This window comes from Arachis duranensis, chromosome 5 (genome assembly GCF_000817695.3).
Source record: "Arachis duranensis cultivar V14167 chromosome 5, aradu.V14167.gnm2.J7QH, whole genome shotgun sequence".
NCBI lineage: Eukaryota > Viridiplantae > Streptophyta > Magnoliopsida > Fabales > Fabaceae > Arachis > Arachis duranensis.
This window is the reverse complement of record NC_029776.3, coordinates 44,094,015-44,100,475: the sequence shown is the minus strand read 5'-3', so window position 1 is coordinate 44,100,475 and position 6,461 is coordinate 44,094,015. Positions and strand designations below refer to the sequence as shown.

General features: G+C 40.9%; 1 non-coding gene across 1 annotated transcript; it reads left to right on the top strand.

Annotated features, from left to right (window-relative positions):
* Positions 1 to 1,653: 1,653 nt before the first annotated feature.
* LOC127748067 (small nucleolar RNA R71) lies at positions 1,654 to 1,761 on the top strand. The gene has a single exon (XR_008010010.1). It is a non-coding gene; the product is annotated as a small nucleolar RNA R71 (small nucleolar RNA).
* Positions 1,762 to 6,461: the final 4,700 nt, after the last annotated feature.

Here is a 6,461-nt window from a genome sequence, read left to right as displayed (position 1 = left end):
TCATGATAGATCAAAAAGTATTTAATAAAATTAAATATAATTTAATAATTTTATTAATACCAGGATATAGAAGTCAATGAGAAATGTGAGCCCCATAATGCTCACTAATACATCTTCAGCAATTCCAACCACTATGATAATGCTTTTATCTGCTAACACAAATCGAGCTGCCGACCTTTTTAAGGGAGGGAGCCTTAAAGCATTATATATAGACAAGGGCATAATACTCATGCATTCCTAAATCACACATACAGTCAGAAAATATCACACCTCCAATGGTACAGTTAACCATGCATGGGCCTGGATCACTACATTTTTTAGGTATATTTCCCATTAAAGCAGATATAGAACTACCTAAAGGAATAGTTTCTAATTCATTAAATTTATCTTTATGTATGCACAACTCTTTTAGAAACTTTACGTATTTAGGTACTTGTTGAATAACATCAAAAAGGGGAACAGTTACCTCGACCTTTTTGAAGATTTCTACCATTTTGGGATCAAGTTCCATCAACTTTCTGGGCTTCTTAGCAAGGTGTGGAAATGGAATAGGAGTGGCGTCTTTTATAGCTTCAGCTTGCTGGGGTTCTGCCTTCCTTGGTTGGGCTGCTACTGCTTCAGCCATGCCTTGTGCTTCATCTTCTTCTTCAACATCCTCTACCTCAACCGTATTCGCAGCTGGGGCGTGTTCTGGCGGGCTTGATTCCTCTGGATTCCTCTCTTGCAGTGTGGTTCCAGATCTCAGGGTAATAGCATTGATGCCACCCTTGGGGTTAGGTAATGGTTGAGAGGGGAGTCCACCAGAGCTTGAAGACTGGTTGTTAGAGTTATTCAGTGATCCAATCTGTGAGATAAGGGCTTGCAAGGTAGAGTTCAGACCATTTAGAGTAGAAGTAAGGTTATTTTCCATGGCTTGTTGTCTCCGATCAATAGATTGTAGTAACTCATCATTAGGAGATGAAGAGGGATAAGTGATCTGAGGGGTCTGCTGAGATGCTTGAGGCTGCCTTAGATGAGGTGCTCTGTAGGCCTGGTTCTGATTATGCTGCCTGAAGTTGTTATTGTTATTCAACCTCTGGTTTCCATTGTTATCTCTGCCTACTCTGTTATGATTGTCCTCCATCCTTGGTTAAAATTGTCTCTTCAACCTTGGTTGGGGTTATCCTGCCATCTATGGTTGTAGCTGCCACCTTGATTGTACCCTTGATTGGGGTGGTCATAGAAGTTATGAGTGGCTGCCACAGTGTGGTCTTCCTGTTGGAGTTGCAGACACTCATCAGTATAATGACTGTAATCGGCACAGATCCCGCATACTCTTTATGGAACCAACTATTGGCTTTGTTGTGCTGGAGAAGGCTGAACTTGCTGAGCTTGTTGTTGACTCAGTTGCATCTGCTTCAGTAAGTTGGTCATTTCACATAAACTCTGAGTTAGAGCAGCAGTCTCTTTGCTAAAGGATACCTCTGCAATAGCTCTTGACTGACTTTGTTTCTGCCTGTGATTCTTAGTAGATTCAGCTAAGTCGCTGATCAACTGCCATGCCTCATTCGTAGTCTTGTACTTTTTCATGGACCTATTGCTAGCACCTTCCAATGTGGTCTTATCTTGAGATTTCATGCCCTGTGTAAAGTAGCCGAGCAACACTATCTTGTCAATCATATGGTGGGGACATGCTTCCAGAAGATTATTGAAGCGCTCCCAATATTCGTAGAGAGTCTCAGATTCATCCTGAACGATCATGGAAATGTCTTTTCTTAGTTTATCGGTAACCTCAGCTAGAAAGAATTTCTCCAAAAATTCTCTTCTAAGCGTATCCCAGTTAGAAACAGTTGCTCCGGGTTAAGTGTAGTACCACTCTCTTTCCTTTCCCTCAAGAGAGAATGGGAAGGCTTTTAACAGAATAGAAGTTTCGTCAGTACCATCACGCTTAACAGTAGAACAAGCTGTCTGAAAATCCCTAAGGTGCTTGATAGGCTCTTGAGCAGGTAAGCCATGAAACTTGGGCATCAAGTTGAGTAGTGCAGTCTTTATTTCAAAGTCCACAGCCACTATTGGGTGGTGTGCCTGGTATGGCTGTAGTGTAAAATCAGGGGCTCCAGCCTCCTGGATAGTGACTCTCCTAGGTGCTGCCATGTCACCTGCACGTAAATCAACTAAATTAGTAGAGAGGGAGCTTGTTTCTTCCTTAAATGACGTTTCAGATTCATCCTCAGAGAGGACTAGCCGATGCTGAGCTTGCCTTATACGTGAAATAGTTCTTTCAATCTCAGGGTTAAATACTGGCAAGCTTGGATCAAGAAGTGAACGCGTCATTTAATGAAAGAAACGTGCAGCTCATAGTAACAGAATAAAAAGAAAAATGCAATTAAATAAAATCCAATCAATAAATTATCACACTATTGCAACTCCCCGGCAACGGCGCCAAAAATTGACGTGAGCGGAAATTGGCATATTAAGAATTAATTAGAAAAATGGCGTTGCGAGTACAGTTCTTAACCGGCGAAAATCCACTTATCAATTCAGAAAAGAGTTGTCACAAATTTTGGAAATAAAATACTGGGAGTATGAGTCCCAGGTCGTCTCCCAACGAGTTGCAGGAAGATGTGCTATTTTATCAATCAGAAGTTTTCCAAATGGGTTTTGAGTTTGATGAACAAAAAATTAAATTAGAGAATTTATATGATTTAAATAAAATCTTGACCGGGAGAAGATTAATTGGAAGTTCTATCCTTGTTGAAATTTTGTCAAGATCAATTAATAATTAGTCATTATTTTCATTTAGTTAACCCTCAACGAATGAAGGAAAGTCAAATTAAAAGTCAACTTCTATTCACAAGTCCTAATCCTCTCCCTTAGGAAGGATTAGAGTTAGTGACTAACAAGCCAACCAACAATGAACCTATTACAATTGAACTCTTGAGTATTCCAACTCAAGGTTCTCCTTTTAATCAACTCCCAATCAAGTTGGGGAACTACTCCATCATCATAAATGTAGACTTCACAAAATCAATGGGGGAAATAAGAAGAGACATAATAAAAAATAATGAAAGAGATTAATTAAAAGTAAAAATAGATTTGTATTAATAAACTATGAAAATAATCCAATATCAACTCTGGACAAATTAAGAATATGGAAGAGTAAATGAAAAGTAAATAACAAACTATAATGACCAGTTCCAGAGGTAGACTCTCCTCAAAAGCTAAAGCCAAAAAATCTTCAAATCCTAATTTATGAATGTCAAAAAAAGAGAAACCTAGGAGAGGAGTAAAATCATATCTAAAAACTCGAAATTATGCGGAATGAATTGTTCCTTTTGTCTCTGCATGTTCCCTGGCTCTAATCTGTGTTTCTGGGCCAAAAACTAGGTTGAAATACGGCCCAGAATCTATGCCAGCGACTTCTGTAATTCTACAGATCGCGCACGTCACACAGCCGCATCGTCCACGCGTTCGCGTCACTCAGCGTTTTTCGTACCACGCGTGCGAGTCGTCCATACACTCGCGTCATTCTTGCAGCTTCCAATCCACGCGGTCGCATCAGGCATGCGAGCGCGTCACTGTGAAAAAAAGCAGTGAAAAAGAAAAAGGTTGCGAAAAAAAATTACGAAAAATAAAGAAAAAAAGGAAAGAAAAAGAAAAAAAGCAAGCAGAAAAAGCCAATAGTCCTTTAAACCAAAAGGCAAGGGTAAAGATGATCTAAGGCTTTGAGCATCAGTGGATAGGAGGGCCCAAAGGAATAGAATCCTGACCTAAGCGGCTAAATCAAGCTGTCCCTGACCATGTGCTTGTGTCATGAAGGTCCAAGTGAAAAGCTTTAGACTGAGTGGTTGATGAGCGGATAATTTATACGCTTTTTGGCATTGTTTTTAGGTAGTTTTTAGTAGGATCTAGTTACTTTTAGGGATTTTTCATTAGTTTTTATGTAAAATTCACATTTCTAGACTTTAATATGAGTTTGTTTATTTTTCTATGATTTCAGGTATTTTCTGGCTGAAATTGAGGGACCTGAGCAAAACTTTGATAAAAGGCTGTCAAAGGACTGCTGATGTTGTTGGATTCTGACATCCCTGCACTCGAAATAGATTTTCTGGAGCTACAAAACTCCAAATGGCATGCTCTCAATGGCGTTGGAAAGTAGACATCTAGAGCTTTTCAGCAAAACTCTGATAAAAGACTGTCAAAGGACTGCTGATGTTGTTAGATTCTGACATCCCTGCACTCGAAATGGTTTTTCTGGAGCTACAAAACTCCAAATGGCGTGCTCTCAACAGCGTTGGCAAGTAGACATCTAGAGCCTTCCAACAATATATAATATTCCATACTTTATTCAAGATTAGACAATGCAAACAGGCGCTCAATGTCAGTTCCATGCTGCATTCTGGAGTCAAATGCCAGAAACATGTCACGAACCAGAGTTGAACGCCAAAAACACGTTACAACTTGGCGTTCAACTCCAAAAGAAGCCTCTGCACGTGTAAAGCTCAAGCTCAGTCCAAGCACACACTAAGTGGGCCCCAGAAGTGGATTTCTGCATTAATTACTTACTTCTGTAAACCCTAGTAGCTAGTTTAGTATAAATAGAACTTTTTACTATTGTACTAGGGGTCTTTTGACCACATCTTTGGATTATTTTCGGATTACCTTATGATCCTTTGATCACGTTCATGGGGGCTGGCCTCTCGGCCATGCCTGGACCATCACTTATGTATTTTCAACGGTGGAGTTTTTACACACCATAGATTAAGGGTGTGGAGCTCTGCTGTACATCGAGTTTTAATGCAATTACTACTATTTTCTATTCAATTCAGCTTATTCTTACTCTAAGATATTCGTTGTATTTCAACGTGATGAATCTGATGATCCGTGACACTCATCATCATTCTCACTTATGAACACGTGACTGACAACCACTTCTGTTCTACCTTAGACCGAACGCATATCTCTTAGATTCCTTAATCAGAATTGATGTGTGGAAAACGATCCAACACAAAACTCACCGGCAAGTGTACCGGGTCGCATCAAGTAATAATAACTCACATGAGTGAGGTCGATCCCACAGGGATTGAAGGATTGAGCAATTTTAGTTTAGTTGGTGATTTAGTCAAGCGAATCAAGTTTTGGTTGAGTGACTTGTGTTTAACAAGAAGTAAATGACAGTAAATGTAAAGGGAGAAGGGAAAAGTGCAGTAAATTAAAGAACAGGAAAATAAATTGGCAGAATCTTAAAGAACAAGAAAGTAAATGACTGAAGCTTAAAGTGCAAGAAATGTAAATTACAGTAACTTAAATGGCAAGAAAGATAAATGGCTTAAATATAAAAGGGGATTGAGGAATGGGATTGCAGGATCTAAACAAAGAAAAAATAAATTGCAGCAAATGCTTGAGCAGAAAGTAAATCAGAAGCAAATAACATTCAAACAGAAAGAAAATTCTTCACCCAAGATCCAAAGCAAGAAAAGTAAAGAGTGCTCAAGAAGGAACCAGGAGGAAGAGAGATCAATTCTCCTTCCTAATTCTCTAAGAAATTCCAAAGTTCAAAATTAAAATGCAAGTAGAAAGGAAAATTCAAAAATAAAGTCTCCAGCTCCTCAATTACATAAAACTAGCTCCTATTTATACACTTTCTATTCTTGGATTTTGGGATTTGGATGGGCTTTTGATTTGGTGAAGAAATGAATTCAAATGGATTTTTAATTTGAAATTTTGGCCCATGAAAAGTCACTCTCAGGAGGCTGCCCTGCGCTTGTGGAGGGCAGGGCAGAAAATTGGTGCATGGTGGTGCGTCCGTGGTGCAAGCTGGTGCGGTCTGGTGCGTGAGATGCTGCCCTGCCGCACCAAGGGCAGGGCAGGAAAAGTTGGTGCGCCAGAAATTCCTTGGTGCTGCCAGAATCAGGAATTGGTGCGCCAGAATCAACAATTGGTGCGCCAGAATTGAGCTTGGTGCATAGGATGCTGTCCTGCCCTCGCAGAGGGCAGGGCAGGAAATTTTGGTGCTGCCAGGAACGTGCTTGGTGCGCCAGATGCTGCCAGGGACGAGAATTGGTGCGCCAGAATTGCTTCTTGGTGCGCCACACACAAGATTCTGCCCTGCCCGCGCAAAGGGCAGGGCAATGTTCCCTCTTTCACGTCTCGTGTTCGAAACACGGCTGTGGCACACATTTAATTAATTTCCTTGGTTTCTTGGCACGGCACTCAACCTTAAGTCCTAGCTTCCTCATGGTTCCTTGTTCGAGTCTTGTGGCATGCATGGGTGACATTTTTCCCTTGAATTTCTTCCTTAGAGAGCCCGATACTGCCCTTGTGGAGGGCAGGGCAAGGTTCTCTTCCTCTTGGTCCCAAGGCACATTTTGTGCTCTGCCCTTGTAGTGGGCAGGGCAGAGTTGCCTTCATTGTTTGGTTTCCTTATGTTGCCCTCCTAGAGGGCAGTGTGCCCTTGTGGAGGGCAATGTTGCCTCCCCCTT